Genomic DNA, 6,947 nt, shown 5'->3' with positions numbered 1-6,947 from the left:
ACTAGCGGAATTAAAGTGCCTATGGTGAAGTGCCTAAGGGGAAGTGAGCTCACTAGGGAACACCCAGGAAAACAAAGACTGGCAGCGTGACATTACCCCCTCCCTACGGAGCAGCTACCAGATGCTCCACCTAAACCCAGGAAAACCCCAACAGAAAAAGAGGCAGGAGGGAGGTGGAACGGCGGCGGACCAGGGGGAGGGACGGAGGGACAGAAAACAGGGACAGGAGCAACCAGGAGAAATGGAAAGGTGCAACACAAAACAAGGAGTCCAGGAGGGAGGCGGACAGGTGGAGGCTCAGGGGGAGGGAAGGAGGGCCAGACTAAACTAAAAGGAACAGACAGAAACAGAACTCAAAAAACACAAAACATAAGTCCATGAAGGGCATGTTGAGGCGTCCACCAGGACGGAGCAGATGACCACCACATCTTTGTGGTCGAGGCCGGAGTCCACCAGGGCGGAGCGGAAGACCACCACGGCCTTGTGGTCAAAGTCAAAGCCCTCCAGGGCGGAGCGGAAGACCACCACGTCTTTGTGGTCGAGGCCGGAGTCCACCAGGGCGGAGCAGAAGACCACCACGTCCTCATGGTCACCGCCGGAGTCCCCCAGAGCGGAGCGGACGACCACCACGTCCTCGTGGTCACCGCCCGAGTCCCCCAGGGTGGAGTAGAAGACCACCACGGCCTTGTGGTCACCGCCTCTGGAACAGCCTCGGGCACCGCCTCGGGAACAGCCTCGGGAACCGCCTCGGGAACTGCATCGGGCACCGCCTCGGGAACTGCATCGGGCACCGCCTCGGGAACTGCATCAGGAACTGCATCGGGCACCGCCTCGGGAACAACATCGAGCACCGCCTCGGGAACAGCATCGAGCACCGCCTCGGGAACAGCATCGAGCACCGCCTCGGGAACTGCATCGGGCACCGCCTCGGGAACTGCATCGGGCACCGCCTCGGGAACTGCATCGGGCACCGCCTCGGGAACAACATCGAGCACCGCCTCGGGAACAACATCGAGCACCGCCTCGGGAACTGCATCGGGCACCGCCTCGGGAACTGCATCGGGCACCGCCTCGGGAACTGCATCGGGCACCGCCTCGGGAACTGCATCGAGCACCGCTTCGGGAACAACATCGGGCACCGCCTCGGGAACTGCCTCGGGCACCGCCTCGGGAACTGCCTCGGGCACCGCCTCGGGAACTGCCTCGGGCACCGCCTCGGGAACTGCCTCGGGCACCGCCTCGGGAACTGCCTCGGGCACCGCCTCGGGAACTGCCTCGGGCACCGCCTCGGGAACTGCCTCGGGCACCGCCTCGGGAACTGCCTCGGGCACCGCCTCGGGAACTGCATCGGGCACCGCCTCGGGAACTGCATCGGGCACCGCCTCGGGAACTGCATCGGGCACCGCCTCGGGAACTGCATCAGGTACCGCCTCGGGAACAGCCTCGGCCTCCGGAGCAGCAGCGGGCACCGCATCGGGAACGACCTCGGCCACCGCCCCGGCCTCCGGAACAGCAACGGGAACCGCATCGGGAACGGCTTCGGCCACCGCCTCGGCCTCCGGAACAGCAGCGGGCACCGCCTCGGCCTCCGGAACAGCAACGGGAACCGCCTCGGCCTCCGGAACAGCAGCGGGTACCGCCTCGGCCTCCAGAACCGCAGCGGGCACCACATCGGGAACAGCATCGGGCATAGCCTCGGCCTCTCGAACAGCATCGAGCACCTTCTCGGGAACAGCCTCGGCCTCGGAAACAGCATCGGGCACCGCCTCGGAAACTGCATCGGGCACCGCCTCGGAGACTGCATCGGGCACCGCCTCGGCCTCCGGAACATTAGCGGGCACCGCATCGGGAACGGCCTCGGCCACCGCCTCGGCCTCCGGAACAGCAGCGGGCACCGCATCGGGAACAGCCTCGGCCACCGCCTCCGGAACAGCAGCGGGCACCGCATCGGGAATGGCCTCATGGACGGCAGCCGCCCGCTCGGGAACGTTCTCCGGGTCCTGAGGAACAGTAGCTGCCTGTCTCCTCCTCCGTCCTCTACGATGGAGAGTCGGTGGCGTTGAGTCGGCCATCTTGTGCTGTGGTGCTGGGCTGGCGGCCATCTTGGGCTGTGGGGCTGGGCTGGTGGCCATCTTGGGTTGTGGGGCTGAGCTGGCAGCCTTGTCTGGAAACTCTGGTGTGGTTGTTGCATTCCACTGAGCACGATGGTGCAGGTAATTGGTAAACCCCCAAAAGTCCAGGATCTCTAACCCCTTCATCTCCCATTGAGGTAAAGGATCATCCTGGCAATTATTAAACCAATCCTTTAGTGCTGCATCATTGTAACCTAACCCGACTGCCAAAGTCCAAAACAATTGCGCCAGGCCACCCACCTCCCTTCCCTCTTGATGAAGGGTGGTTAAGTTCCGGAATCTCCCCCTCCGTTCCTCCATGGTGGCTGGGGAACCGATTCGAAATCTCACACCGCTGGATCTAGGCATGATGGAGTCCTTCTGTCACGGTTGGGTTTGGGAAAACACAAAGAGATGGTAGATCCAAATGCAGGTAAGGGTTTTAATTTAAACAGAGGGGTAACTACAAAAATAAACAGTCATGAGAGACAAACGTAACCAAAAGAGGGAACCGGATGAAACGGGGAACTCGGAAGAATGAGAAGGTAGAGGAAGTCTCGGGGGAACGAGAGCATGAGACACATAGGGTAAGGACTCCATGATGACAACAGAGAAAGACAGCTCTATAAAGGGAAACTAATGACAGAGTATTGTCAACACCTGTGCGATTCAAATTGGAGTGCAATTACTGTGAAGACACAACCAGACTAGCGGAATTAAAGTGCCTATGGTGAAGTGCCTAAGGGGAAGTGAGCTCACTAGGGAACACCCAGGAAAACAAAGACTGGCAGCGTGACAGAAACACACTCCTCTAAAGTAAGTACAACTCACATCTTCATTCTTTAAATCAGACTTTGAGATATTAATATCGTCTTAATGATTGTGTATGAAGCATTTATCTTCCTGTTATGATGGATTTTTAATTATCACTGAAATAATGAAATAATGAATATTTAAAATGTTATCTTTATTTTAATCTATATTATGTCTTCTTCTCAGAAATGGAGCAAACTCTATATTTCATTATTCTTCTCGTTGGTGAGTGTTTGTGGTTTTATTTATGGTTTCTAGTTTCATTAGGTTTGATGCTGTTCTGAAAAGCATTAAAGCAGCGTCTCTCTTTCACAGCTCTCTGCTCCGTATCTGAATGTGTTCAGCGTCAGTATCACTTTATAAATGTGAAGAAGACCTGGACTGAAGCTCAGAGATACTGCAGAGAGAATTACACAGATCTGGCCACCGCTGACAACATGAACGACATGAACGAGCTGATGAAGAGTGTGATTAATGTACGTTTCTGGATTGGGCTGCAGAAGACGGGTCGTAACCAATGGCATTGGTCTTCAGGTGAACCTGTTCTCTATCTGAACTGGGCTCCTAAACAACCTGATGGTAAAGATGAGTGCGCTGTGATGTTAAATGGACAATGGCATGATTTGGGATGTGGTAAAAACTACCAGTTCATCTGCAGCAACAGTGAGTGCAGCTATTTAAAATTAATTTATATACATTTAGCAACCATTCAGTTATAGATGTGAAATACTGTGCAATTATGCAATACTAACAACTATTTTAATTTGATTATGTGTATAGAGGTGACTGTATATTTTTCACTTTCACTGTTAATACAATTTGTGTACAGACACAATATTTAACAGAAAATAAAAGACTTCACACTATGGGGTAATTTGTCACAATGATAACCTGCAGTTAAAGAGATTAGAGATAAATAAATCATGGAGAGATATTGATATGGGTCTAATTATTAATAATCATAACAATAATCGGTAACACTTTAGAATAAGGTTCCATTAGTTTATGTTAATGAATGTATTAATTAACGTGAACAAACAATGAACAATACATTTATTACTGTATTTATTAATCTTTATGAAAATACAGTTATTCATTGTTAGTTCATGTTAATTCAGAGTGCATTAACTCATGTTAACAAGCACAACTTTTGATTTCAGTAATGCATTAATAAATGTTGAAATTAATATTAACTAAGATTAATAAATGTTGTAGAAGGATTGTTCTTGCTTAGTTCATGTTAACTAAAATAGTTAACTAATGGAAACTTATTCTAAAGTGTTACTGTCACGGTGCAGGCTGCCGTCTCAGCTTCCCCTGTGGTCTGTGTTGTCCTGTCTGTTCAGTAGATCGTGGTCTGGGCAATCAGCGCTAATCATGGCAGGGTTGTGCAGATCACGAGCTGATTCTTCCTCACCTGTCGCTCATTCCCCCACTCCCTTTATATGTCTCTGCTTTTCCGTCTGTGGTCGTGAGTAGATTGTTTTGTCTTTGCTCATGCTTTGCACTGTTTCTCAGTATCAGTCTCACCTTCTTGTGCCAAAGGATTCGTAATTCGGATCTGTGTGTGCCAGAGCTTTTCGTTATTGTTTATATTATTTTGTGTTTTGTGGCGAGAATAAAGATTCTCCTTTTCTAACTCTGCAACTGAGTCCTCTGTCCAGTACGCACCCCATGACAGTTACCCAATAATCATCTGACAATAATCATAATGTTTATAAGAAATATATACAGCAGTGACTAGGGTTGATAAAGTTTATTTCAGTCTTCAGTATCTCAATACAAACCTGTAACATCTTTATTTCACTTGTACATGAACTCAAGTCCAGTTCATGATACTCCATTAAAACAATTAATTTATTATCTATTAATCTTTAAATTACTAATTGTGACGAGTGGGGCGGGGCCGAGGGATGTGGGAATGTCTGCCTCCTTCTTCCCAATGATTAGGAAGTTTTTATTATTACAGTGGTGCCGAAACCCGTAAGAAAGAGGCAGGAACCGACGGACAATCAAATAAAGACTTTAATTACAAAAATAAACACAAAACAGTGCACCAGCCCCTCACGGACGACTGATGCGCACAAATAAAAACCAAAACATAAAATAAAGCCCAGGCCTGGTCCTCTCTTGTCCTTCACTGTCGTCGCTCCAGTTTTATATCCTTCCATCTCCTCTGTGGGACTCGAGACCGGTGGGTCGGAGGTGTCGTTCATTTCCCAATCACTCCACCGGCCTCGCTCGTTCCCACATCCCTCGGCCCCGCCCCACTCGTCACACTAATCTACAGTCCAAATAAATGTTAACGAGCATATTTAGCTGCAGTGTAACATCTTCCTCTGTTTGACATTTCTCTCATTGGCTCTTTGTGTCTGAGTCAAGTGTTCATAATGGATCAATAGAGAGAGCTTTAAAATCATCACAATGTTCCTCAGTGTTACTTCATGTTAGATCTTTAATATAATCCTGAAAATATAGTTAATATTCAATACATCACCAGCTGAAGAAGCAGCTCAAGTCTTTGAGAGACATGTTTCTGATGTTTCCATTGCTGCTCCTGTTCACATCCAAACCATAAAGCAGCGAAAGAATAATGAACAAACTGATTCATGAATCTTTGTCCATGTGTCTTTCTTAAAGAGAACACAGGACTCATCTTTATCAATCAGAAGAAAAACTGGAGAAACGCTCAGAGTTACTGCAGACAGAATCACATTGATCTGGTCAGTGTGAGAAACCAGGATGAGAAAGAGAAGATTAAGAAGTTCATTAGTGATAATAACTCATCTGGATCATATGTCTGGATCGGTCTGTTCAGAGACTCATGGCAGTGGTCAGATCAGAGTGACTCTTCTTTCAGATTCTGGAAGTCTGGTGAACCTAATAATTATGGAGGTCATGAAGACTGTACATCTGTTGAAAAGAGCACTCAGGGACGATGGATTGACATCTCTTGCAACAATAAGTTTCCTTTTGTGTGTCATGAAGGTGAGTAGATCCTCACAAAACAAACACAATCCATCATCTCCTCCAGATCTCTTAAAGTTCCCGCTACATGTCTGACATGACAAATTCATCCACAGTGTTTGTTCTGATGTTGTTTTTGATCAGTCTCTCTCTAGTTTCTGCTTGTGCTCTGTTTGATTTCCAGATAAACTGATTGTGATCACAGAGAATCTGACGTGGTCTGAAGCTCTGAGATACTGCAGACAGAATCATGTGGATCTGGTCTCGGTTCATTAAGAAGAGATGCAGCGTCGTGTGATGAACGTGGTACACCTGGCGTCTACTGCGGAGCTGTGGTTGGGTTTACGTCACTCTCATATTTTAGGCGTCTGGTACTGGGTGAGTGGAGAGACTGTGTGCTATCAGAACTGGGCTCCAGGGAACGGCACATCAGAGGAGGACTGTGAACACACAGTGAGATCTGGAGCAGTTCAGTCTGGAGGAGATCAGCGCTGGATCAGCCGTCCTGAAACTGACAAACTCAACTTCATCTGCAGCAGATATTAAGAGTAAAGGATACACAGACCTTCATGTGAGGAAACAAGTGCTTGTGTTCCTTCATTTAACTTCATTTTCACTCATCACTTTGTTAAACAATATTTTTTGTGTTTGTTTTGTTCAAATAGATTCTTCAGTCAACTGTAAATTGACTAAATTGTACTGTCGAGGGTCTGTTTTCCATCTGGTAGTAGGGCTGTAGTACTCGAGTCTGGTCTTGGACTCGAGTCTGGACTCGAGAAATTTTTCTGTCGTCTTGGACTTGTCTCGGACTTGGCCATTGGACTCGCCAAGTCTTCTAGTACAGCTATGATCATCTGTTTCTCCATCTTCGCTTTCAGTATTGTTCCGCGAAAGGATGTGCATGACCAGCGGTGCACTTGCTGCGACCTGAAAAGATCTTTCTAATTTAATTTTCTACCTGTTAGATTGTGTTTTATTTACGTCTACAACAAGATAGCCTTAAACGTACCCTTTAAAATAATTAAATACTAATTATTGTTGTACAGTATAGGGGTT

General features: G+C 48.2%; 1 pseudogene; it reads left to right on the top strand.

Annotated features, from left to right (window-relative positions):
* Positions 1 to 2,839: 2,839 nt before the first annotated feature.
* On the top strand, positions 2,840 to 6,726 carry LOC113096709 (C-type mannose receptor 2-like; annotated as a pseudogene).
* Positions 6,727 to 6,947: the final 221 nt, after the last annotated feature.

The sequence above is a fragment of the Carassius auratus genome, unplaced genomic scaffold (assembly GCF_003368295.1).
Source record: "Carassius auratus strain Wakin unplaced genomic scaffold, ASM336829v1 scaf_tig00216016, whole genome shotgun sequence".
Classification (NCBI taxonomy): domain Eukaryota; kingdom Metazoa; phylum Chordata; class Actinopteri; order Cypriniformes; family Cyprinidae; genus Carassius; species Carassius auratus.
The sequence above is the reverse complement of the archived record's forward strand: the minus strand, read 5'-3'. Positions and strand labels throughout refer to the sequence as shown.